Consider the following 27,353-nt stretch of genomic DNA (forward strand, 5'->3'; position numbering starts at 1 on the left):
GTCAACCTTGAATAAAGGATTTTGACTACCACAATGGTTAGAATGTAACAGTAGGTTTGATCTGTAAAGTACAACTCACTTTGAAAATTTAGATCTCCATTCCCTCATTTTTTGGTTCATTTCCTAGCCTTAATTATCATCCCCATCAATCATCTACATGGCATCCCTTCAAGCAATCACACTTTATCAAATTCTTCACACTTGATTAAAGGATTTTGACTACCACAATGGTTAGAATGTAACTATATGTTTGATTTGTAAAGTGCAACTCACTTTGCAAATTTAGATTTGTTAGGTCAACTTTGATTAAAGGATTTTGACCTAATAGTCATGGTTAGAATGACTGTTAGGTCAACCTTGATTAAAGGATTTTGACTACCACAATGGTTAGAATGTAACAATAGGTTTGATTTGTAAAGTACAACTCACTTTGTAAATTTAGATCTCCATTCTCTCATTTGTTGGTTCATTTCCTAGCCTTCATTATCATCCCCATCAACCATCTACTTGGCATCCCTTCAAGCAATCACACTTCATCAAATTCTTCACACTTATCCTTTTTTTCTCTTCTCTTCATAGCTTCTCCTTAAGATTTCCAATAAAAAATGAACCAACCTTAGAAAATATCTCTTATGCCTCCTTAAATAGTTAGTTATGATCTTTTTCTACTTAAACATTATTATAGATCTTAGGGTTAGCTCAGATTCATCAACCCCTTCCATCATTTTCTTCTCCTTCACCCTTGTTGATACTTCTACAAACTTTTGATCAAATCCTTGTCTTTGATTGTAAAACAAACTCTCTTTATGCATTAAATTCTCTATCTCATCAATCCTTATCTTCTACATTCTTTGACTAATCCAAAATTCCAACTATATCAACCTTAAAATCAATTCTTTCACAAAGTCTAACTTTTGTTATCACTCAGAAATTACTATGTTCTTCTTCTTGGTCATCACTACATGGCACAACATACACTAGCTCACTCGACCATTACTATGCTCGGTCACTACGAACCTTTCTTCATCAACTTTATTGGCAATAACTATCACTTGGATTGAACTATTTCTTCAACTTCAACTTAAGTTCCTTAATCTTCTACTTCACTTGCTTCATTGACTGACCAACATTGACACTCACTTAAGCTTAGATTTTAACTCAACTCTTGTCATGTCACTTATACATTAACTTATACTTTCTTCTTCACTTTATGTAATGATTAAATAACACACTATCTTGTCAAGGACTAACTTATCAAGTGCCCATTGTAATTCCATGATACTTAAATTCACATCACTCATCAACATCACTAGCTTACCTTTTTATCTCTTGTTTTCAAATCCTCTTCATCGATCAATATATATGGAACTCTACACTGTTAGTAAATGTCTCTCTAATAGGTCAGACACTATATCTTACCATTAAGTCTGACATCAATGACAACATAACAATTGTTCTAATTGTAGTTTCCAACAATATCCCTCTTTGGCATTAATGGCAACACCTCTAGTTACCATACAATCCAAAATATTCAATATGTCTTCTTCCTCTTTGTTTGATCACTCTTTCTTAGCTTCATTCTAATTCTCATCTAATGCAATCTCTAAATTACCCCTCTAACATTTCAGTACATACTATATCTCTGTCATATCTCTAGATGACAACACCTCAACTCATTCTCTTGATTTGAAAGCTCTCTCCTTCTTTGACAATAGTTACACCATATAGATGTTTCTTCTTACTTATAGGAATGGTTATTGTCATATATCTCCCTCTTATCTTCCTCAATATATGAATGGTAACTACCATACATCTATCTATTTGGCAACAATGCCAAAGACATCTACCATTCACATATATTTATATGTCAGTATTATGACTAATATAGAAGTTTCATTTCATCATCTTCCTTCATAAATCCTTGTAGCTTAATCTTCTCATAGTTTTAATATCTTTCTTTTCAGACCCTTGTTAGCTCCTAAAGTGTGACCTCTTGTATCAATCTATAAGATATTCTGATCATAGCAATTGAGGCAATGAAACATCTTTCCTCAGTTTTCTTCAAGTAGGGGGATGTCCCCTAAATTACCTCTTAGATACCCAAAAGCATCCTTTGATAGTTCCTTTTTAAATATTTTATCTATCTATTCTTTTGTGTTTACATATTCTAATATCACTTATTTGTCTTGTACTAACTCTCTCAAGAAATGATACTTGATATCAATAAGCTTAGTCTTTACATGCATCATAGGGATCTTTGATATGTTTATAGAACTCATGTTATCAGATTACATTAAAACATATTCAATGATCTCGTCCTTCATGCCTTTCAATAATTGCTTGATCCACACAATATTTGAATAGTTTACTTTTGCAACAACATATTCAGCTCTTGTTGTTGATTGTGAGATACAATTTTGCTTCTTGCTTGTCCATAAAATCAATCTCTTTCCTAGGAAGAAATCTCCTCCACTTGTACTTTTTCTATCATCAATGTTTCCTACCTAGTCATCATCTTTGTAAACCTTCAACTCAAATTTATCACATTTATTGTACCATGGTCCATGGTATTTTATTTCTTTTAGATATCTCATGATCCCTTTTACTGTCATCATATTGTTTTCTCTTGGATTAGTAGAGAATCTAGCAACAATACCAACTTCTAATGCAATGTCAGGTCTTCTACCATAGGTGTTCCAACTGGTCTTGAGTCTTTCATTTAGAATGTCTTTAACATTTCCTTGATATACTTGGATTGAGTAATGTAAATGTCTTCATTCGTCTAATGAACTTGTAATTCAACAAAGAAAATTATTTCTCCAAACATTGATATCTCAAATTCCTTCTTCATTTTATTAGAAAAATATTTTCTCAATGAATATTTTCCTCCAAATATGATATCATCAACAAAAATTTCAGCTAGAAATATCCTACTTTCATATTCATTTTTCAAATACAAATTTCTATTGTCATTAGTTCTTGCAAAACCAATTTTCACCAAATAATTGTGTAACCTTTCATACCATGCTCTAGGGGCTTGTTTCAAACCATATAAATCTTTGTGTATCTTACATACCATATTCTTTTTGCTCTGATCAACAAATCCTTTTGGTTGTTCAATGTAGAATTCTTCCTCTAAAATTCCATCACAAGTGTAGATTTGACTTACATTTGATACAGTTTAAAAGCTTTGTATGCAACATATGGAAGAAAAGTTCTCACTCTTTCTAACCTTGCAACTGGGGAAAAAGTTTCACCATAGTCAGCTCATTCTTCTTGTGCATATCCCTTACATACTAGTCTTGTCTTGTTCCTTGTGACTTCACCTTTCTCATTCTTTTTTTTTTGAAAACCCACTTAGTTCCAATCACATTCATTCCCTTTGGGCTGGGTGCTAATGTCCATGTCTAATTTTTCTCTATTTTCTCATTCTCTTCATACATTACCTTGATTCAATCTTCATTTTTCATAGAATCTTTGACTAATTTAGGTTCAAACTCACATAATAAGCATGTATCATTCTTTAGTATTCTTCTTGTCATGAATCTTGAATCTTTATCTCCAACAATTTGATCTGATGTAAGATGTTTTCTTACATATTTTTCCAAAATAGGGTATGGACTTGTTTCTTCTTATTGTGATTCACTGTATTCAACTTGTTCATCTTCTTCAATTATGTTTGGTTACAACTCTTCTTCCTTTATCTGATGGTTGAAAATATCTATCTGTAACTTGGCTCCTATAGCCTGATGCTCAGTAGGTTGTTGATGCTCGACACAACTTTTTTGCAAAACCTTGACAATGCATAGTTGTTGATACTTAGCAGCCACCTTCTTTGGTTTAGGTAAGATACTAGGTTCACCTTCATAGATATAGACAAAATTTATGTAGTCTCTAGGTTATTTCTTGCATTCTTCATCATTCTTCTCTGCAAATTCATCAACTCTAACATTTTCACTTTCCAGAATCTTGTTAGTATTAGAATTCAAACACTTATATGTATTTATTTTGGTGGAATGTCCTATAAATATTCCTTCATCACTCTTTGTATCAAGTTTTCCTTTTCTTACATCTTTCAATATGTAATACTTTCTTCTAGAGACATTAAAATAATTAACATTAGGTACATATCCATACCAAAGTTAAAAAGGTGTTTTGTTTGTACCTTTCTTCACTTAAACTCAGTTCAAAGTGTAGACTGTAGGACTTACAACTTCTCTCCAATACTTCAGTGAAATATTCTTCTCCATAATCAATGTCCTTGTACAATTCATAAATGATGTGTTAATCCCTAAGTCATCTCTTATATTAGTGTCAAACACTTAGTCATTCATAATGTAGGATTATTTAATCATCATTGTGACTAAGTTATCCTATATAGGCCAAGTGAAGCAATGACAAATTTAAATATTCTAAGTCATGTGCCAAGCAATAGTTATTGTCAAGCATATTAATAGTCTTTGAGTACTCACATGATTGTCAAGAAAATCATAGATCATAATGGATTCTAAGTTACTAAGAGTTTAGTGGAAGTTGAGTATTATATAGAATGAGTTATTTAGTACCTACCAAGAATAGTGAAGGCCAAGGTGTAACATGAAGAAATAGTTTATGTCAAACACCAATATGTTGTAAGTTTTGAGTAACACAACTTTACATTTTTATTTAGAATGGCACTAGATTTTGTGTTAACCATTTTTATCGAGCTAGAAGAATTTTTGGAGATCAAGGAGTTAACCAAGGAGATGATTATGTGTTTTGTTGATGATCATTAATACCTAGGCAACGGGTTCCATCAATCATGAAATTAGAAGGTCTAAGTAGAAAAAGAATTGATTCTAGATCATTGATTTGGATCTTTAAGGTTCACCCAATCATCTATTTAGAAAGGGTCTCTAACCAAATACATAAGGTTGTTACTTGCATGTGAAGTGTGAAGGATTGAATGCATGTAAGGGAGAATGTGAATCAAATAGAGTGTAGAGACTAAATAGTGTAGTGAAGTGCATGGATAGAGACATATCAAATTTGAGAGGTGATCAATTAAAGTACAAAGGAGATCTATTATATGCATGTTAGTCCAAACTGAAGGGTCGGGTATTGATGCATTTTAACATGTGTAATCAAGGTTTAAATCACTTAATAGAGTGGTCCTAACTAACCTTTATAAATCTCTTAACAGAGTACTTAGTTGTATTTTTAAATCCTTTAATCAAGGTAGACTATATAAGTCTTGTAAGATCTTAACAAGGAAGACCCCTCATAGGGTAGATCATCAGAAGTGATCAAATTTATAACCCTAATAGGAAAACTTTATTGTTGTAGTAGTAAATTGTGGGTGTCATCCCTACTGTAGTTTTACATTCACCTTGGAGGGTTTCTGCATAACCAAATCTATGTGTTCATGTGTTATGAGTTACTTTACATGTTTGTGATTTATTCGTGATATGCGATGGTAGATCTGATTATGCATTGTAGTAAATGTTTATTTAATTTATGACATTGTTGAGATAAGGGTTTGTGGTGAGCTATCAGATTTGATACTTTTTTTTTTAGGAGTTAATGAAATCCAACTCTACAGCTTGCCAAGATCACTTGCATGCAAATAACCTATCGAAGGGAAACCAAGAAGGAAGAGGCGAAGCTTGGAAAAACCCTAATTGAACTTGAGAGAAAACATATTACAACACAAAGAAAATATATTTACAATGAAAATGGAATGAGAAAATACAATGAGAGTGCTCGAATATAAAGGCCTCATGGAAGCTTGTAGAACAAGCTAGAAAGTGGTAGACGATAAGGTTGACAACTAAGCATCCACAAAAAGGTGGAACATGCTAGAAGGGAACAAACTCCCATGTTGTCAACAACTCATCACTACAATAGTTAAGTATTAAATATTAAATAAATGCATTAACCTAAGTAAGCTCAAGTTAAATAGAATAAGTAATTAATAATTAATTAATTATTTACTCTAACACCCCCCTTGAAGTGCAACTTAGGGGAATGCCTTAAGCTCAGAAAACTAAGATAAAATACATAATGGGTCCCGAAAACAAGGCCATGTTAGGTACCCATGTATAATGCAAGAGAATGCAACCTCTAAAAATGGGGAAAGAGAGAAAAGCACATGAGAAAAACCCTCCCCCAAAAAGAGGTAACCTAGTGAAGGACTGAAGAAGCCTCCAACTAGAGGAATGTCCCTATAAAATAGGAACAAAAAGTGATCATGAAGAGCATCACTAAAGCATGAAGAAGTCAAAAAATCTACCATTAGAAAGAAACTTCTGATCTAAAGAACCTTGATGGAAGAAGAAGGCATGAACTGAGCATGTCTATATGGTAGATGATCTATCTCACTAAAATGCATAGGTAGCCAACCACTACAATCACCTTGTATATAGGATCAACCATTGAATACATAGCTCACACTATTGAACCATTGAACCATGAAAGCATTAGAACACTAGAATAACCCTCCCTTAATGCAGATAGGGTGAGATGATAGGCAATTGAGAAGGTGGGCCAATATCCTCTATAGAAAGAACCAAGAATGATGAGAGAGGGAAGAGGTACAAACACCTATAAAGACATGGTCACACTGACTTTGCATGGGGCTAATGTCATTGAGGGGACACTCACTTGACCAAGGAAGAGAGTACAAAAATGGCAACAACTATCCCCCCTATGGTGCTTTATAAAAATAGTGCAAGTACAACTGTCTCAAAATAATGTTCATGAACCTGAAATGCAAGAGTGGCACTTTATCTCAGTGTGTATACATAAAAGTGCTTACAAATGATGTCTACAATCATCAAAAAAGGAAAAAAGATGATAAAAAAGATAGTACAGCCTAAAACAAAGGATCTCATGCCAAGAAAATGATCCTTGGACCTGAAACACCCAAGATATCCACCATAGAGAAAAAAGGCCAAAAAAATGATAGAAAGAGCATGGGCTAGAATCAGAAGGAAATGGTAGCATTTATGAAAAGGTGACAAAACTAGCTTTCCAAAAATATAATGTTTTCAAAAAATGGACATGGGATGCAAAAGATATGCATGCTAGAGTCAAAAAATAGAACTTTAGACTTCAACTAAAAAAACAAGAAACTAAACTACATCAAAACCTAAAAATACCTACACCAATGTCTCTGTCTCAGAACTAGGTTTTTGGCACTTCTTTTAGATCAAAAAAATACCTCTATATGCTCAAGTTATGGCCAAAAAATTGTAAGTAGGTCCAAAAATGACCCTAGAGAGGTGCAAGAGGTTGATGATGCAATGTTGACATCATGCTGATGTCAATAAATCATGGCAAAAAAATTGACTACTTTGTAGTCGTCATAGCAAAAAGGGGCCACATGGGTACTTGTACCATGTGTCACCCCCACAGATGTCCAATTATCACTGACAAGGCTACAAATATCCATGTGTACACTGCTGACTGTGCAGACAACTACCGATGTTGCTGTAGAGCTATCGATGGGTGGTAGGTTGTAGAAGGGTGGCACAGAGGTAGAAATCTCTAGTGCAAGCACTGTAGAGGTGGAGGAAATGAGCAGAGCCATTGGTGGGAGTAGTGGCCAGGCAACAGTGCTGCTACGGTGGCTCGACGACCATGCAGCTAGCTACAATGGCCTGCGGGCTAAGCACCAGTGGCACAGTAGTGGCCTTGTGGTGGCGCAGAGGCGACCGGTTGCTTTCTAATTTTTTTTAAAATTTTTTTTCCTCTACGTGTACATACAACCGTATGACTACGACTAGGGGGCTTAAAGAATTTTCCAAAATACCCTATCACCAAAAATAAAAAGTTTTACATGAATTTTGATTGCAAATGGCCTTCTGGATCCAATGTCAACGTCTATTTAGGCCCAAAGTCCTCTGAAAAAATGCTCTTCCCCTAGATTGAAGAAAAATGCATAAACAAACTAAGGTTTGTGTCTTTGAATTACAGCTTCAAAAATCCTTCAATCAAGTAGTAGTAGGGAGGTTCTAATACCATGTAGGAGTTGATAAAATCCAACTCCATGGCTCACCAAGATCACCTACATGCAAATAACCCATCGAAGGGAAACTAAGAAGGAAGAGGTGGAGCTTGGAAAAACCCTAAATGGACTTGAGAGATAACATATTGCAACAAAAAGAAAATGTATTTACAATGATAATGGAATGAGAAAATACAATGAGAGAGCTCGAATATAAAGGCCTCATGGAAGCTTGTAGAACAAGTTGGAAAGTGGTAGAAGATAAGGTTGACAACTAAGCATCCACAAAAAGGTGGAACATGCTAGAAGGGAACAAACTCTCGTGTTGTTAACAACTCATCACTGTAACAATTAACTACTAAATATTAAATAAATGCATTCACCTAAGTAAGGTTAAGTAAAATAGAATAAATAATTAATAATTAATTAATTATTTACTCTAGCATTTGTAGTGTTAAAGTTTTATAGATCTTGATTCACCCCCCTCTCAGTATCTTGCTTTCCCTATTAGATTTCCAACAAAAAAATTTCTTCCTTCACCTATACCATTATGTGGTGGTGTTCTTGGTGCACTCATTTATCTCTTGATTTCTTTGTCATTGCAAAATATGTTGAACTCATCTAATATGAATTGACCACCTCTATATTATCTCAAGAACTTTAGACTCTTTCATGTTTCCTTTTCAAATCTAGCCAAATACCACTTAAACATTTGAAAAATGTCATTTTTCTTTTAGAAACATCATAGTCATCATTCTAGAAAAATCATTAATAAACATAATGAAATATTTGTCACCATAATAGCTTTGTACTCCAATAGGACCACATAAATAAGTATGAACCAACTCCAAAATATCAGAAGAAGAATAAGTCTTTCTCTTCAAACTAAACTTTGTCATTTTATCCATTTGACATTGTTTACACATCACCATATCAGGTTTTCTTAATCTTGGTAACCCTATAACTCTTTTCATCTTGCTAATGCTTACCAAAATTATCAAATTTTACATGACATTGCCTCTTATGCCATAACCAAACGTCTTTAAATTGAGAAAATAAGCAAGTATCTGTTGATATCTAATTGAAAAGATCATTGTTGAGAAAGATGATTGGAAGAGGGAGATTGTTGAAGAAGACTATGTGTTTTAATCATTGTTTTGTCACTAATGTCAAACTTGCTATTTGCTGGTAAGATAATTGCTTATAAGATTCAAGTACTATCACTTAGTTGATTGATGAAGAGGATTTGATCAATAAGAGGTAACAATAGCACCTAGAGGAAAGGTTGAGTTATGATTATGTAATGAAGTACAAGGATCAATTAAGATAGTGATGGCATTGTTAGAATTAACAAGTGGAAAGATTTACTTCTGAGAGGGGGGGTGAATCAAAAGTATCTTAACATTAACCTTTTCAAAACCTTTTAATTGAGAACATTCACATGCATCTAATTCATCTAATAAACATAAAATTAAAGTCATGCATGTAAATAGATAACACACAAATTTGGTAACCCAAAACCCCTCCAAAATGAGAAAGTAAAACTTGGGTGGGGATGACACCCACAAAGTATCACTAAAACAATGTGTAATTGTTCAAGGTCAGAATGTTTGACCACTTCCAATGGTCTACACTGTAAAAGGCCTATCTTGTTAAAGACTTTACACCTTGTTAAAAGTAAATTGGTTAAAGAAATTCACTACCCTACTAAAAGTAGGCTTGGCTAAAGGACTTTAGTACATTCACTTGGAATGCCACCCTATTAAAAGATTTACAAATGGCTACTAGGCCAACCTAAGTCCATAGGATTTCCATATCTAATACAATTTCTAGAAAGTATTAGAAAGTCTTTGACCTGATAACTTTGCAATCTTCAATTTCTGATTCTAGATCCTTGTTCTACTCTGTCTACTCTAATCCTTGCTTGATCTGATATGTCACTCTTTGAGATTCTGATACTTTATTCTTGATCAACTAGATTTTGCAATGCTGCTTTGTTCTTCACTAAGTCTTTTCACCCTTGTGCACTTTTCTTTAATTCACCCATACACTTATCTCACACATGCACATACAATGGGGTTTCATCCTCCTTTTAAAGATTTCAAAGACTTAGGGTTAGGTATGAATCTATGATCTACATTCACTCTTCATTTCCTGCTCAATTCTTGCACTTTTCCTATTGGTTGCATGCTTTCTCAAATTTTCTTAATGGTTGCATGCTAATTACATAGATAATGCAAAAAATTTGATCTTATCTTCAAGATCCTTCAAGATTCATCCCATGTCAACTTCAAAAATGGTTTACATCTGAGTTTGTGAAGGCACAAACTCATATGTTGATTCTGTGTTACTTGACACTTACTAGTTGTTGATGCTCGACACATATAGGAATTCTATATCACTCGGCTCCTATAGAAATTTTGTCTCACTCGGCACTAGTAGAATTTTTGTTTCACTTGACATCTATACTCTACTCGACATCTATAGTGACTTAGCACTTGAACTTTTCTCAGCACCTAAGGATCACTTAGCACCTGAAGTTCACTCGACACCTATTGAATTCTCTAGCTTGGCACACACTATAGCTCAGTTTCTATATTATACTCAACATCATCTTGAGAATGGGTTAAGTCTGTTGACACTCAAATGTCAAAACCAATCTAAGACTAACATGCATGATGTATTAATAATCTGCTTAAGGTTACAAAGGCTAGTTACACTTAGAAAGTTTAGAAGAACAAGTTACACAAGGTTTTTCTGCTTGATCGAGTGGATAGTAGGTGCCGAGAAAAGTTAGTACAAACCAAACAGAAAATTAGTTGGAGCCAAGTAAAAGTTCATTCTATTGTATGCCAAGCAAAATAGTTTATGCTGAGTAAAGTTTAGTTGATGTCAAGCATTAGTAAACTTTAGTAGGTGCCAAGTAATTTCATAGTGGATGCCAAGCAACATAGTATGTGCCAAGTGTTAAAAGATTGATAATGGCAAGCTACTGCATTATTCAAAAGATTGAAGATTCATTGAATCTGAGCCAACAAATTTATTTTTTTGAATTTTATGAACCAGGTGGAAGGTAAGGTTGATGAGCTGGTGGCATAGAATTTGAGGTAAACCATTTTTAGGTGAATTCCATTAAATTCTAGGAGAAGTTTCTACAAGGGATATGAGATATGGGGTAGATACATTGTATCCTACATAATCCATCCAAAACCTAATTTCAAAGATGGAAAATGAGTAGAAAAATATCTTAATTTCCTACTTATAGGAATGTTTGGTCATAAAGCAATGTTGTCACATTTGAGAGCCTAAGGGAGATAAGGAGTCAAGGGTTTTCCTTCATCAAGTGACCTAAGAGAAGAGTCTAAAATGGAATGTTAAGCAAGAAGGCTTAAGGAGATGAATGCTTGAAGGGTGGACAAGTTATTAGAGCTACAAAGTATGAAGGCCAAGCAAAATTGAGGACTAAATAGAGATCTGAAATCTACAAGAGAAGTTGTAAGTTGTATCAGATCAAAGGTCTACTATTACTATCTAAAAATTGCATTAGTATAGGGTAAATCATTTGGATTAAGGTTGACCTAATAGTCATTTGTAAATCCTTTAACTAGGTGGCATTCCAAGTGAATGGCCTAAAGTCCTCTAACAAGGCTCACTTCTAATAGGGCGATTGAAATCCCTTAACTAGGTCACATTTAATAGTGTGTATCATAACCTTTAGTAGGGTTGGCCATTCACAAGGCATCACTTCAAAAGATTCAAAAGGAGTAGCATGCTACTAATGGTTTTTTTCAAATTGGGTTTTGACGTAAATCATTTTGTCAAGTGTGTTGATAGATCTCTTATGTTTCATGCTTTACATTTCTGCAAGTTGATTTGGAAGTAACCTACAAGTTTTTAGTGATTACATAATATTATGGATGCATGCATGAGTATGAATGTTTTATGGATTCACTAAGCTATGAATTTTTTTTTTTATGCATCTGGACCTTGGATAACTGATCCCCCCCCTCTCAGTTATTCTAAAAAGTATTCTAATAGTATCTTCATATAGGTCTAGATACAACAAGTTACCTCTTGTTTTCTCTCCACTTCCAACTAGTTCACCATTAGCACCATAGATCTTTGCCTTTTTATTTTGGAATTCAACTCTCTAGACTAAACTAATCAACTATACCATACTCAACAAGTTATATTTCAAACTATCTACCCAATATGCATTATCACATTTGATCTTGTCATTTAGTTTAATTGATCATTTACCTTTCACATAAGATGGTGCATCATTTTCAAACTTAACACTACTTCTATTATAATGTGAGAAACCACTATCAATTATCCATCTATCATTCTTAGTCACATGTGAAATGAATACAATTTTCTCATCTTCATCATAATCATATGTCATGACAACATAAATAACTTCATCACGATCATCAGAATTACTATTATAACCATCTTCTTCAACAATGTAACATGATTTCTTACCTTTATCCTTGTAATCTTTTTTGCCTCCATTGTCCATATTATCTCTCCTTCCTTTCTACTTGAAATTTCCTTTACTTTGTCATCTCTATCAGGACATCTTGCAACAATATGATGAACTTTGTTACACGTAAAACAAATAATAGGAAGTTTACCTTTTTATTTTCATTTTCCTCATGGTAGTCTATTGGCCAATAATGCTTCACGTTCATCAAGGTCATCATCAAATTTATTATCACTTTCTACATAGTTTCTCATCTTCTTTTTCTTTGATCCATCATGAGTTAGATATTCCTTAAATGCATAGTCAATATTAGCAGGGGAATAATTATCAAAATTTGACAATTTAAATGTAGTAAGTCTACCAATTAGACTATCCAAGGTCAAATCCTTACCAAGTGTACATCTTAGTTCTTTACTTGTAGATACTCTAATTGCATAGATAGAAAGTAAAGTCCTCAATACCTTACTTATCATAGTCTCATTAGTTATGTCTCCTCTAGATCCTCTAATAACATTTACAACTTCTTTAATTCAACCACAATATTATGCAACAGTTTCACCTTCTTTCATTATCATGTCATCAAATTTTCTTTTCAAGTATTATGCCTTAGCTCCCAATACATTTTTTCTCCTCCATGTATTTTTTCCATCTTATCAAACATTTTCTTTGTATTAGTGCATTCCTTCACATCATCAAATTCAACATGACTTAAGGCTACTACAAGTTCAATTATCATTTGAATGTGCTCCTTCTTCTCTTTCATTTGCTCAGTAATCATGGGTCTAGGTACCTCAATGTATTAATTATCTAGGTAGTATGATGTGGAATCTCCAATACCAGATAAGTGCAATCTCATCAATCTTTTTCTTGCTAGGAAGTTCTCCTTGTTTAGCTTGAGTATCTCTCTCTTGTACATCTTGATCTTTAGCTATAAGTCCTTGAAACTTTCCTTACAAGAACCAATGCTCTAATACCAATTATTTGTATAATTTAGAATAATTAAGAGGGAGGGAGAGGTGAATCAATTATCCTTAGGTTTAGATGTACCAATTCAACTTTTAATAGTCTCAAACAACTATATCAATCTCATTAAATAGTTTGGTCTATAAAGAATATCATCGACAATATAAAATTCTTTAACTCTCTATTTTGTCTATGTGTTTCAACTACTAGTAAAATAAAAAACTATAAAATAGCATGCATAAAGTAACATGCACACATGTAAATAATACTTTGACACTAGGATTTAGCATGGAAACACAATTTAGGAAAAATTGCCTAGTAAAATGCTACCAATTTTTCACTCTTCTGAAGTGAGCTTAATTAAGAGCCAACCCCATTAAATGTTATAAAATAGACTATTAAATGTAACCTTGTTAAAGGATTTAATCACCCTATTAGGAATGACATTTTTAAAAGACTTTGGATCATTCTATTAGAATTTCACCTTGATTAAAGGATTTACAAAATGACTATTAGGTCAACCTTGATTAAAGGATTTTGACTTCCACAATGGATAGAATGCAACATTAGGTTTGGTTTATAAAGTGCAACACACTTTGTAAATCTAGATCTCCATTCACTCATCTATTGGTTCATTAACTGGCCTCCATTATCATCTTCGTCATTGATATGCTTGATATGCCTTCAATAAATCACACTTACTTTTTACACTTCTCCTCTACTACTCTTCTCTTCACGGCTTCTCCTTAAGATCTCCAATAAACAATGAACCAACCTTAGAAAAAAACTCTTATACCTCCTTAAATAGGTAATTATTATCTTTTTCTACTTAAACATCACCATAGAGCTTAAGGTTAGGTTAGATTCATTGAATACTTCCATCATTTTGTTCTCTTTGCTGAATGGTGCTCCCCTTAAAACCATAAACTCATAACAGAAATAAAGAAACAACAAAAAATGCGAGAAAAAACATGGACTTCTTATTTGCACCACAAATGTAGAATTATAGAATTCACAAGTATAATATGCTAACCCACATGGGTGCCTTCATTACAATAATCTGCAAGACTAAGCTGCAAACTACTATCCAAAGTTGTCCTAGACAATGTTTAAGCCTTTCTTAAATAGGCAATTTTATGCCACCTAGGAAGGTTCTAGATGCTCAAACTTAATACCTAGGACCGACAGAACCTAACAATAAATATAGAGTCGGCTAAATATATTTTTGACAAATTATTTCATCAATTTTGGTAGCCCAAATTTGAAAGGCCATAACTCTCAAACCGTTGCTCTGATTGGTTATTATTACCACATCTGTAAGTGCCTTTCTATCAAGTTTTTGGACCTCATCTAGGCACTCTAAGACATCCAACAGTGAGCCTAAAGATTTTTCTACAAATTTTTCCACCGAAAATCAGCAATAACTTCTTTGATACTTAAGATGGAGTAATGAGATTTTTATAGTAGGCTTATAACTCTAAAAGAACCTTCTTGTAGAAAATGAGAACATTCTGAGCTCATATGAAAAACTTAATAAAAATAACAAGTTCCCATAAATAGTAACCACCCTATCTACTAGTCCTTATTAAAATAGAAAAGACTAAAAAGAAAATAGTTTTTTGAGTGGTGCAAGATTGCTCTTGCACCCAGGATGCTTCTGCATCAGACACCTAGGGTAATTTGAGAAGTGACTCTGTCACATCTCAAGTGTTCAGAGGAAAATTAAGACGAGTAGCCTCCTCCCTTAATATCCATGATGAATCTTCTACTAGCCTCCCTTTCCATTTGATCAAGTATTCTTCATAAAAAAAATTCCTTATGCTTTTTCCAACACAACTGTCCAATATCTCTTCAATCTCCTTTGTAGTCAAACTAGCTAGTGGAATACTCCACTACACTTTTGTAACTTCATCTCCATCACTTTCTTCATAATACTATGTCAAATCTATAATATTAAATACTAGTGAAATATTCAATTCAACAGGCAACTCCACTTCATAAGCATTTCTAGAATCATGCATTTTCACTATCTTATATAGTCCAAACTTCTTCATCTTTAGCTTATTATATGTAGCCACTAGAAAATGCTCCTTTCTCAAATGAACAATGACATCGTCTCCAATTTGAAATTCCTTATACCTCCTTTTTACATTTTTTGTATCCTTATATTGTGTATTCATATTATGATGTACTTCATTAGCTCCTCATGGATGTTCTTCAAGTGTTCAACAAATTCCTCTGCTTCAGCACTGCTTATCTCTCCTTTATCCAACTACCTCAATTCAAAAGCATTTGAAGGACTACTCCCATATACAATCTAGAATGGTAATTTAACAATACTCCTATTGATAGAATTATTATATGCAAATTTTTCTTGTGGTAAAATTATATCACATCCTTTTGGCTTGTCTCCAACCAAACATCTTAGCAAGTTTCCCAAACTACGATTCACAACCTATGTCTGTCCATCAATGTATAGATGATGTGATGAACTGAACTTTAAATTTTTCTTTAACTTCTTCCATAATGTATGCCAAAAATACCCAACAAATTTTCTATCTTGATCTGAAACTATACTCTTTGGCAGACCATGTAGTCTCTCCACTTCTCTAAAAACCAACTCTGCCACATGAACAACATCACTAATCTTCTTGCAAGTAGTAAAATGTGCCATCTTTGAAAACTTTCCGACCATTACAAAAATAGAATCATGCCCACATTGTGTCCTTAGTAATCAAAAAACAAAATCCATTTTGACATCCTCCCATGGCTTCTCTGGTATAGGTAATGACTAATACAACCCTGTATTCTACTTCACTCCTTTCACCATCTGACATACTCTACAACTTTGTACAAACTTCTTCACATCTTGCTACAACTGTGGCTAGTAATAATTCTCAGCAACCAAAGCTATGGTTTTATCTCTACCATTATTTCTAGACAATCCTCTACTATACTTCTCCTTGATGAGACTCTATCTCATTGAACTTCTAGGAATACACAACTGGCTTCCTTTGAACAACACACTATCCTAGATCATAAAATCCAACCACTTTTTCCTATCAAGTGTAACAAGTTCTGTTTAAGCCTTCCAAACTTCACCAAATTCAAGATAATCTAGATACAAAGTAATGACTTCCTTGAACCCAACCACCTATATCTGCATTTCTATTAGCAAAATTTGTCTTGTGCTAAGAACATCTACAACTTTGTTAGACTTCCCACTCCTATGTTTCAAAATAAATGTATAACTCTACAAAAACTCAACCCACTTTAAATTCCTTTGGTTCAATTTTCCTCAACTACTCAAATATTGCAAAGCTTGATGATCAGTATACAAAACAAACTCCTTAAAAAGAAGATAGTGTCTCCACTTCTTCAATGCTTGAACTATAGCATAAAATTCTTGATCATAAATAGAATATTTTCTTTTAGCATCATTCAGTTTCTCACTAAAATAAGAAATAGGTCTAATGTCTTGGCTCATAATAGCTCCTATTGTAGTACCACTAGCATTATAGTCTACTTGAAACACCTCATTAAAATCAGGAAGTGCTAAAACAAGTTGCTTAGTAACTTTTTGTTTCAACAAATTAAAACTCTTATCTACTCATAAAGTCCACTTAAATTCTTTCCTATCCCCTCTCATTGTTTTAGTCAAGGGTGTACAAATATTGCTAAAACCTCTTATGAACTTTCTGTAAAAACTAGCCAGTCCATGAAAAGATCTTACCTCTGTTGCACTCCTTGGAGTAGGCCATTCAAGGATAGCCTTCACTTTCTCTAGGTCCATTTTCATACCTTCTACTAAGACTACAAATCCCAGGTACACCAACTCCTTTACAAAATTGCACTTTTTCAAGTTCATCAACAACTTTTCTTCCCTCAACTTATCAAATGCCTTATGAAAATGGACCAAATGCTCCTCCAATGTCTTACTAAAGATCAAAATATCATCTTGGTAAACAATGAAAAACTTACCAAGAAACTCCTTCAGTACCTCATTCATGAGCCTCATGAAAGTGCTCAGTGCATTGGTTAGCCTAAAAGGCATGACTAACCACTTGTATAGTCCTTCTTTAGTCTTGAAAGTAGTCTTCAACTCATCATCTTATCCAATATGATCTGATAGTACCCACTCTTCAAATCTGTCTTTGTGAAATACTCATCTCTACTCAAATAGTCAATAATATCATCCATCCTTGGTAATGGAAATCTATACATGATTGTGATCTTTTTGATCACATGAGAATCTATGCACATCCTTCATTCTCCATTCTTCTTTGGTGATAATACTGTTGGTACAACACATGGACTCAAAATCTCTTGAATCAACCCCTCCTACAACAATTGATGAACTTGTTTGTTCAACTCTTCACTTTCTACTGGTGTCATCTTGTGTTCTTCCTTGTTTGGAAAACTAGCTTCTGGAAGAAAATCCATTTGGTGATCGATCTTCCTCATTGGGGTCAATTCATTAGGTACATTATCTGATATAGTATCAGAAAATTCTCCCAACATATTTGCAACTTCTACAAGTACCCCCTCTACTTCTTCTTTACTATCTTTTGGAATTATAGAAAAACACATATGCTCATGCTTCATACCTTTGAGAAACTCTTTTCCATCAAAAAAACATATTTTGGCAACACTACATACCTTCTCTTCTTTCTCCTTCAACGGCTTCAATATATGTTTCACTCCATCCTTGGTTAGAGTGTAGGTATTTTCTTGCCCATCATGAACAACATGCCTATCAAACTACCACAACCTACCTAGCAACATATGACATATTTTCATAGGTATGATATTACAAATTAGCTCATCCTAGTAGCTTCCAATCTTGAACTTGTGGTCATCTTGCACCCAAGCAATGTAGTATGGACACAAATGTTTCTACCTCTTTAGCTTCAACTTGGTGACCATCATTTCTGACAATAGATTGTTATTACTTCTGCCATCAATGATCACATCACAACACTTATCTTTACATCTACACCTTGTGTGAAACAAGCTCCTTTGATCAGGTTCATTCTCACCACTTAGTGGGACTCTTATATTAACTAAGACTTCTCCTCTTTCAGCATCTTTAGAATGTGAGGATCTAGCATCTTCATCAACATGTGCAACTCTAGCCTAGCCTTCTATCCTTTGATCTATCCTCCCTTGGTGCTAGGAACATTCAAATGCTCTATGCCCTTCTTCTCCATAGTGAAAACATTTTCCATGGAAGCCTCTTCCAGATCCTTGTCCTTTGCCTCTTCCTCTCTAATCTTCTTATCTCTATTGTTCAGATCATGGAAATGATTGGAATTGTTTCCCCTTTGGTTCTGACTACTACTTCCAGCCTCATCCTTGTTCTTTTGATCATCATTACAGCCTCCATAAGATCATCTACCAGATCTTCCACCCCAACCTCTTCCACTATTCTTCTTGTCAAACTTCTTGTTCAATTTTTCTTCAAATCTTAGGGGAAATTGGTATGCCTCCTAATACTATTTATTTTAACTAGACTCAACTCATCTTGAATACTTGGCCTTAACCCATTAAGATAATGAGCAACTTTCTCCTTATTAGCTTCTACATGGTCGGTTCTAATGAGAACTTGGTAGAACTCTTTAGTATACTCTTGAATAGATTTTCTTGCTTGCTTCATCCCTTACATCTTCTTGAATAGATCAAGCTCATAATCCATGGGAATGAATTGTTGCTTCAATTTAGCTATGATCCAATCCCTTCTAGTGATTTTTTCCTTTGCCTTTCTATTTTGCTCCAACTGAACCTCCTACCACTAGATCTTTGCATGTCCCTTTAGTTTTACCTTCATAAACTTGACCTGATCTAGATCCTCAATATCTTCATACTCAAAGTACTCCTCCAAGTCATTGATCCAATTGATTAGCTCCTTTGGGTTAAGATTTCCCAAAAATGTGAGAACCTTAAACTTATGTCTTTTTCCAATCTTGGAGATGGCTCTAAAATGCCTTTCTTCCTTTGGGTTTAGAACTATCTCTGCTTTAGTATTTTCTTTGACTTCATCTTCATCCTCTCTCATCTCTTATAGAAAGTTTTATTGCTCTGTGCATTTTTTCTTCCAATGGTTGCATTTGTCTTTAGAGGGCTTGGAAACCCTCAGGTGTAAGACCTACATCTCTTCAACCATGCTTTCTTCATGGAGGCATTTTTGCATTTCCATTGAAACCCTAGTGCAAACTATCTCACAATCAGTGATCTATCTACACACTCAGCCCAAACCACAGTCCTGCTATGAACTACCTCATGGTTGGTGATCTTTCCACACACTCAAGAAATCTAGCTCTAATACCACTTAACAAAGGGTGCTCCCCTTAAAACCATAAAATTATAACAGAAACAAAGAAATAATAGCAAATGCGAGAAAAAAAAATGGACTTCTTATTTGCACCGCAAATGCAGAATTAGAGAATTTACAAGTACAATATGCTAATCCACATGGGCACCTTCATTATAGTAATCTACAAGACTAAGCTGCGAACTACTTCCCATAGTTATCTTAGATAGTGTTTAGGCCTTTCTTAAATAGGAAATTTTATGCCACCTAGGAAGGTTCTAGATGCTGAAACTTAATACCTAGGGCTGACAGACCCTAACAATACATTTTTGACAAATTATTTTATAAATTTTGGTTGCCCAAATTTGGAAGGCCATAACTCATGAACCATTTCTTTGATTCGCTATTATAACCACTTTTTAGAAATGCCAACTCGCGATCTTCAACCTCGAAACCGCACAAATGACCTTCTGTTGAGTTTTTGGACCTCATCTAGGCACTCTAAGGCCTCCAACATTGAGCCTAATTATTTTTCTACAATTTTTTCCACTAAAAATATGTAATAAAATCTCTAATACTTAAGCTGGAGCAATGAGATTTTTATGGTAGGCTTATAACTCTAAAATGAACCTTCCTATAGAAAATGAGAACATTTCGAGATCATATGATAAACTTACTAAAAATAACAAGTTCCCATATATAGTAACCACCTTGTCTGCTAGTCCTTATTAAAATAGAAAATATTGAAAAGAACATATTTTTTTGGGTGATACAAGATTGCTCTTACACCAAGGATGCTCCTGCATCACTCCTTTACCCTTCTTGATACTTCTACAAACTTCTGATCAAATCTTTTCCTTTGATCATAAAAAAATCTCTCTTCATGCATTAAATCATCCATCTCATAAATCTTTATCTTCCACGTGCTTTGACTAATCCAAAATTCCAACAGTATTGGCCTCAAATCAATTCTTACATTAACTATAACTTTTTCTATCACTCAACAATCATTGTTTTCTTGTACTTAGTCAACACTATGTAGCTCAACATACATTGGCTCTCTCGTCCATTACTACACTGCATTGCTACAAACATTTCTTAATCAACTTGCTTGATGATAACTATCACTCATCTTGAACTATTTATTTGGATTCAACTTAAGTTCCTTAATATTCTTCTTCACTTGCTTCATTGATCTACCAACATTGATACTCAATCAAGCTTAGAGGTTAACTCAACTCTTTTCATGTTAGTTATACATCAACTTTAACTTTATTCTTCACTTCATGTAATGATTAAACAACACATTATCTTGTAAAGGACTAACTTATCAAGTGCTCATTGTAATTCCATGATACTTTACTTCACATCACTCATCAACATCACTAGCTCACCTTCCTATCTCTTCTTTTCAAATCCTTTTCATCAATTAAAAATTATGGCTCTCTACAATGTTAGTAAATGTCTCTCTAATAAGTATGATGCTCTATCTTACCATTAGGTTTGACATCAATGACAATGTAACAATTGTTCCAATTGTAGTTTCTAACATGATGATTGACTTGCAATATTGTACAATACAACTCAAATAACATGCAATAAATTGGTGGACGATACATCAAACATCTGCTTCTATCATACAAAACAACCCTAAAAAGTGTGTGATAAAATATAGTATCACATGACACAACAGTAAACTACATACAATGAAACTCAAGAGTGGGTGCAACGGAATACTATCTAGTGGTTTCATCATATGATTTGATATACTAAAGGAGTATGACCAAGTACCCTGTTCAAGAACAATATTCTACTCTAAACCAAAACACAAGTTAAAATCTCTACACAAGGGAGTTTTAAAAACATGCATATCATGGATATTGGAATTCAATAGCATCAATACATCAAAATACAACAAGTACTACCCTTTACCACAATATCATCTCAATACAATTCTAATCCATTTCTATGTGAGTATAACTTCAAATATAAAATATGTGAAACAAGTAACTACATAGAAAACAAGTAAAATATGCATCAAGAGACACATTGAACCAAGTGAGAATCAAGCTCTAGTCCTAAAGCTGGAGGAAGATAATGTATGTACTTCGATCCCTAAGAGTGGTATAGGTAGCAATATCTCACAACCATGTGGAAACCATAGGCCCATCCCATTATGCTCATGGAGATAGAAACCTAACACAAGAGATCAATGATCATGAATGAAATGCAAGTACGTCAGGTCACTACTTAGATACACTATAGGATAACTATGTAGGGACTCTAGTGGAGTGTCATTTCTCTTCTTGAGTAGTACAAGTAGCATTGAGACTTTGTTCTGAGTCCTATAGGAGGCCAATCTCATAGTGTATCCTCTTTCCAACTCCCTTAGGAGGAAAGATATCTCATCTTCATCCCAACACCCTTGGGATGCTTGACATACTCCTTTATTCTAACTCCTTGAGGGAAGGTGTTCAATAATCTTATCTTTCATTAAGTTTTACTACCCAATTGTTTATCTGGTTATCACTCATTAGACCTCTATGTGTTACCTTTTTAGCTACTTATGGGCTAGGGTAACCCTTAAAAACCACTCCATGCCTCTATCCTTCATATTGATGCTCATTGCATGATATTTCTCGTAGGCAACGTAATTTCCTAATCGAACCCCCAAATGAACAAACACTCAGTAGACCTAAATTTAGGATTTTGGGTCTCACAAAATCCCACCATACACATGCATATATACTCATGGGTGGGAACAACCAAATCCACAACATAATCAAGATAAACCATGTAAGTATTGGATTAAGAAATGCAACAAAGGAAAAAAGTACAAATAATTCACTCTATCAAGCATCCTATCAGGTATACAAATTTGATACAAATCACAAAGTCCAAAAAGTAGAATAATGAAAAGATTGTAAACATGGAAAAAATTTTATTTCTAAAACCCAAAAATATGCCATAATATCACAACAAAATTTGGGTGGCACACAAAATGAGGAAAAAGAAATTCCTAAAAAATCAAACATCTCAGAGTTCAACCAAAATAAATACCCACTTCTAAAAAGAGCTCAAATTTTCAAAAATCTAATAAATTTAAGATAAAATTATCTTATGTGGAAATATGATAGCATGTCTCTACCAAAGCTTTCAAATTAAATCACAAAAACAATAATGTGACAATTCTTTCCTAACTAGATCAATTTTAATCATAAAAATGAAGGTTGACACTAGTTCTTAGCCTCCAACCAAGTAGCAATGAAAATAAGCAATTGAGTGGGCTGAAATAAAAGAAACAAGAAATCCCCACCTCTCACAATTTACTTAAAACTAGGAAACACAAACAAGAAATAAATAGGGCACTGAATATGATGCAAAGCTTGTTAAAGAAGGAGAATCTTGCTATGACTCTGATGAGCCCATCCTCACAATGGTCCAATTAGCTAAAATTTAGTAGTAAACAAATCTCTCAAAATAACAAAGAGGGTTTTCGAGAAAAATCTCCAAAATCATGAAATAACAAGTGAGAGGTGAGAACTAAATCTCACTTTTGTCAATATAAGAACTTTTATCAAAGTGACTTATAAATTACACTTTCAAAAACTTAATAATCTAATTAGCCCATTTTCTTAAATAAAATAGATAACTCCATGTGATTGGAATTCAACTACAAAAAAGGAGTTGATAATTAAAATAAATTATATCAAATAGAGAATTCCCCCAAATAAATTATATCAAAATTTTAATTAATATTTCTCACGACAACTATAGAATCCTAACTGTAGAAACATGTTCATGGTTCAAATCACATAATGCATAATGAATATAGACTTACCAATAATTGAAGGGTTAATAATAACAACAACTTCTTGCCGAGCTTCCCATGGATGAATGTTATTTTAGGTCATGATTGTGGTTGCAGTCTTCATAGTTTTGGTTGTTTTTTATCTCTATTCAGTGGCATATGTTTGTTTTTTTGACATGGAATTACATGGTCTTCTGCACTACCATGAAATACACTTTTTTGATAATGTACATTGCCTCTAGTGTGTCATGCCCAGATTTTTTACCTAGTCCAAATCACATTCTCAACACACACACACACACACACACACACACACACACACACACACACACACACACACACACACACACACACACACACATTTATTTATTCTTTACTAAGTTCAAAAATATAAATATGTCTTCTACACAATCTTTAAAAAAAAAAGAAAACTAGAATATAACTTTCTGTTTGCCTCATTTAGCCCTATTTATAAATGATGATGTGTGTGTTACAATAAAAATTTATTTCCTCTTCATTTCATATAGAAAAGTGTTATTGCAAAATGAATAAACAACTATCTATGTAGGGCAAGAACATAATGGAGCCAACATTCTTTTAGATAATAAATAACACAAAACAAGACAAAGAGGTATGAACTTTATTACATTTCTCATTTCTTACTTGCAACACTTTTGAGTCAAATGAGACAACAACATAAATGAAACTAACCAAAATGCTAAAAACCTTGCTCTTTTCCATGCTACCATGATGACATCATGAGACCTCTAAAAGGGTCCTAGCCATACCCTCGAACAAGAGATATAACAAACCAAAGATGTAGTGCCTACCCCTAAGTTACATTTTTTACTATCATTGCCAAACTCTTTTAGGCCAGTTTTATGTTTGATGATTAGTAGCATTATTTTGACAGTATCAGATATTGTTTCAGATTCAGTTGATATATGATGAGATTACTTGGTACTCTATATTTCATGTATGTATGATGATTATTCAGTGATTTCAGTTATTGATGATGATTAGTTAGATGGTTTATTATCACATGTGTTTTCTTATGGATACTTACCGCATATTGCATGTGTATGGTGTGTGTGTTTGTTTTCTTTATGTATGGCATTTTTGATGTGGTTAAGGAAAGGAGTCGTAGTCACTTGCTAGTCGGGATCTACATGATGCACCACTTCCTACCATTGCCTATTTAGCTTAGAATATTCTGTCTATATATGCATGGATTTTTATGTAGGTTGCAGGTATCAGGTATTGACTTCCTTGAATTGCCAGGATGAGCATACCCTATTGCATTATCTCAATGGTAACAGAGGGGAGATAAATTCTTAAGTCCAAATCCTAAACCCTTGAGCCATTTGTCCTAATTGAAAATTAGGATAGGTATCTAAGTCAAGAACCCTCCGAATGCATCAAATGACGATAATTAATGATTATAACCCTTTGTTTGATTTAATATGTGTTTTGCTATGATGGGTTTTTGTATGTTGCTTTATGAGTCTTTGGTGTATTTTCTATTAGTTAAGTCTAATTAAAAAGATTAAATTAATGATTTAATTTAATGAAAATTATTATGACATTTTAATATTCAATTATATATAATTAATTAGAGAAATTAATTAAATAAAAAGAATTAAATTTGAAGATAAAAGTTTAAGGATAAATTTAGAACATGATAATATTAATTTAATTTAATAATAATGTATTTAGAGTTCATTTTTAAATAAATGCTAAATATTATTGTTATTTAAGTTAATAAATATTTTATCAATTAAATTCCAAAAATAAATTAAAAGTGAGAAAAAATATATTAAATTATTAAAAAGATTCTAGTTCGCATGACTTGTGCATGAGATTAAAATAGAAGAAATTAATTAAAAAGATTAAGCAAGTAAATTTAATAAAGACATTTTAATTGCATAAAGTGTGCATGGGATAAAAGGTAATAAATTAATTAAAATAGAAGTCAAGTGGAAAATTAAATAAAGTTATTTAATAATTCATTTCACATGCATGAAAAGATAAAAGAAAAGATAAATAAAAGTTAATATAGAGTTTGAGTCTTGTAAGCACGAAGTTCTCCTGGGTGAACACACAATTAGTTTCCCCAATTTAAGGAGAGAACCCTTTATCACAATTAGAGGTTCATTTTCAAAAAAAGAATTTTTGGACACGAATCTTGGAAGTGAATTATTGAAGGAAAATTTTGGAAAAATTGTTGGAGAGTAGTTATTGGATAGGAGCGAATTCTCTCGCAAAATCTTCTGGGTGGTTGTGTGTTAGCATTAGGTTCAGGTAGGAACTTGTGCTTTGATCACTAATTGAATTGTGCAATTTGACATTCCTATCTTCTTCGTGATTGTTAAAATTAAGTCTGTGGATTTCATTGTGTGAATCCTTTGTTCTCTTGTTCTCAATCTACTATATGTATATTGTATCTCATTTGTATATTAAGGTTGAAAGAAAAATAATGCAATTTGGAACCTCATCCATAAGTAAAAGAAAATTATAATTATAATCAAGAAGGGTTTGAATAATATGAAAATTTTATATTGTAAATTTGATTGGTTTGTTGTATTCTGCCTATCAGAATACATGTGGGATATATATATATATATATATATATATATATATATATATATGTATATATATGTATATATATATATGTATATGTATATATATGTATATCTATATATATATATATATATACATATATATACATATACATATATATATATATACATATATATACATATATACATATATATATATATATATATATATGTATATATATATATATGTATATGTATATATATATATGTATATATATATATGTATATGTATATATATGTATATCTATATATATATATATATACATATATGTATATATGTATATATATATATATATGTATATCTATATATATATATAGATATACATATATATACATATACATATATATATATACATATATATATATACATATACATATATATATATATACATATACATATATATATATATACATATATATATATATATATGTATATATGTATATATATGTATATATATATATATATGTATATATGTATATATGTATGTATGTATATATGTATGTATATATGTATATATATATATGTATGTATATATGTATGTATGTATATATGTATGTATATATATATATATGTATGTATGTATATATATGTATATATGTATATATATATATGTATGTATATATATGTATATATGTGTGTGTGTGTGTGTGTGTGTGTGTGTGTGTGTGTGTGTGTGTGTGTGTGTATATATGTATATATATATATGTATATATATATAAGTATATATATATATATAGCTTAATTTAAATTTTAAATTTATAAAAAATTCATAAAATGAATTAATAAAAAATGAGTTAAGATATTAATAATAATAAATTGTTTGTTTATAAAGAAAATTATATTTAAATTGTAATAGGGTTATTGTAATATAAAAATTTAAATAAATTAAATTTTAAAAATGCATAATATACATGTTAGAAATTTTAATTAAAAATAATAATAATAGTAATTTAATATGGAGGGGTTTCAAAAGTTTAGATCAAAAAAATTAAAATTAATTCATTTATACCCCAACTTAACTCATATTGTGGTCAGCAGCTTTAATGCACGTCGTGTTGCATTAATCGCAACGACTACGGTGAGTAAGGAAATGGGATTGTGCGGCTTGTCATGTCAGCGGCCCCTTAACATAGTTTAGTTCAATGTTTTTTTAAGTTTTTTTAAAAAAAGTTTATTA

The sequence above is a fragment of the Cupressus sempervirens genome, chromosome 9, assembly GCF_028749045.1.
Source record: "Cupressus sempervirens isolate cs-2001-9-10 chromosome 9, ASM2874904v1, whole genome shotgun sequence".
Classification (NCBI taxonomy): domain Eukaryota; kingdom Viridiplantae; phylum Streptophyta; class Pinopsida; order Cupressales; family Cupressaceae; genus Cupressus; species Cupressus sempervirens.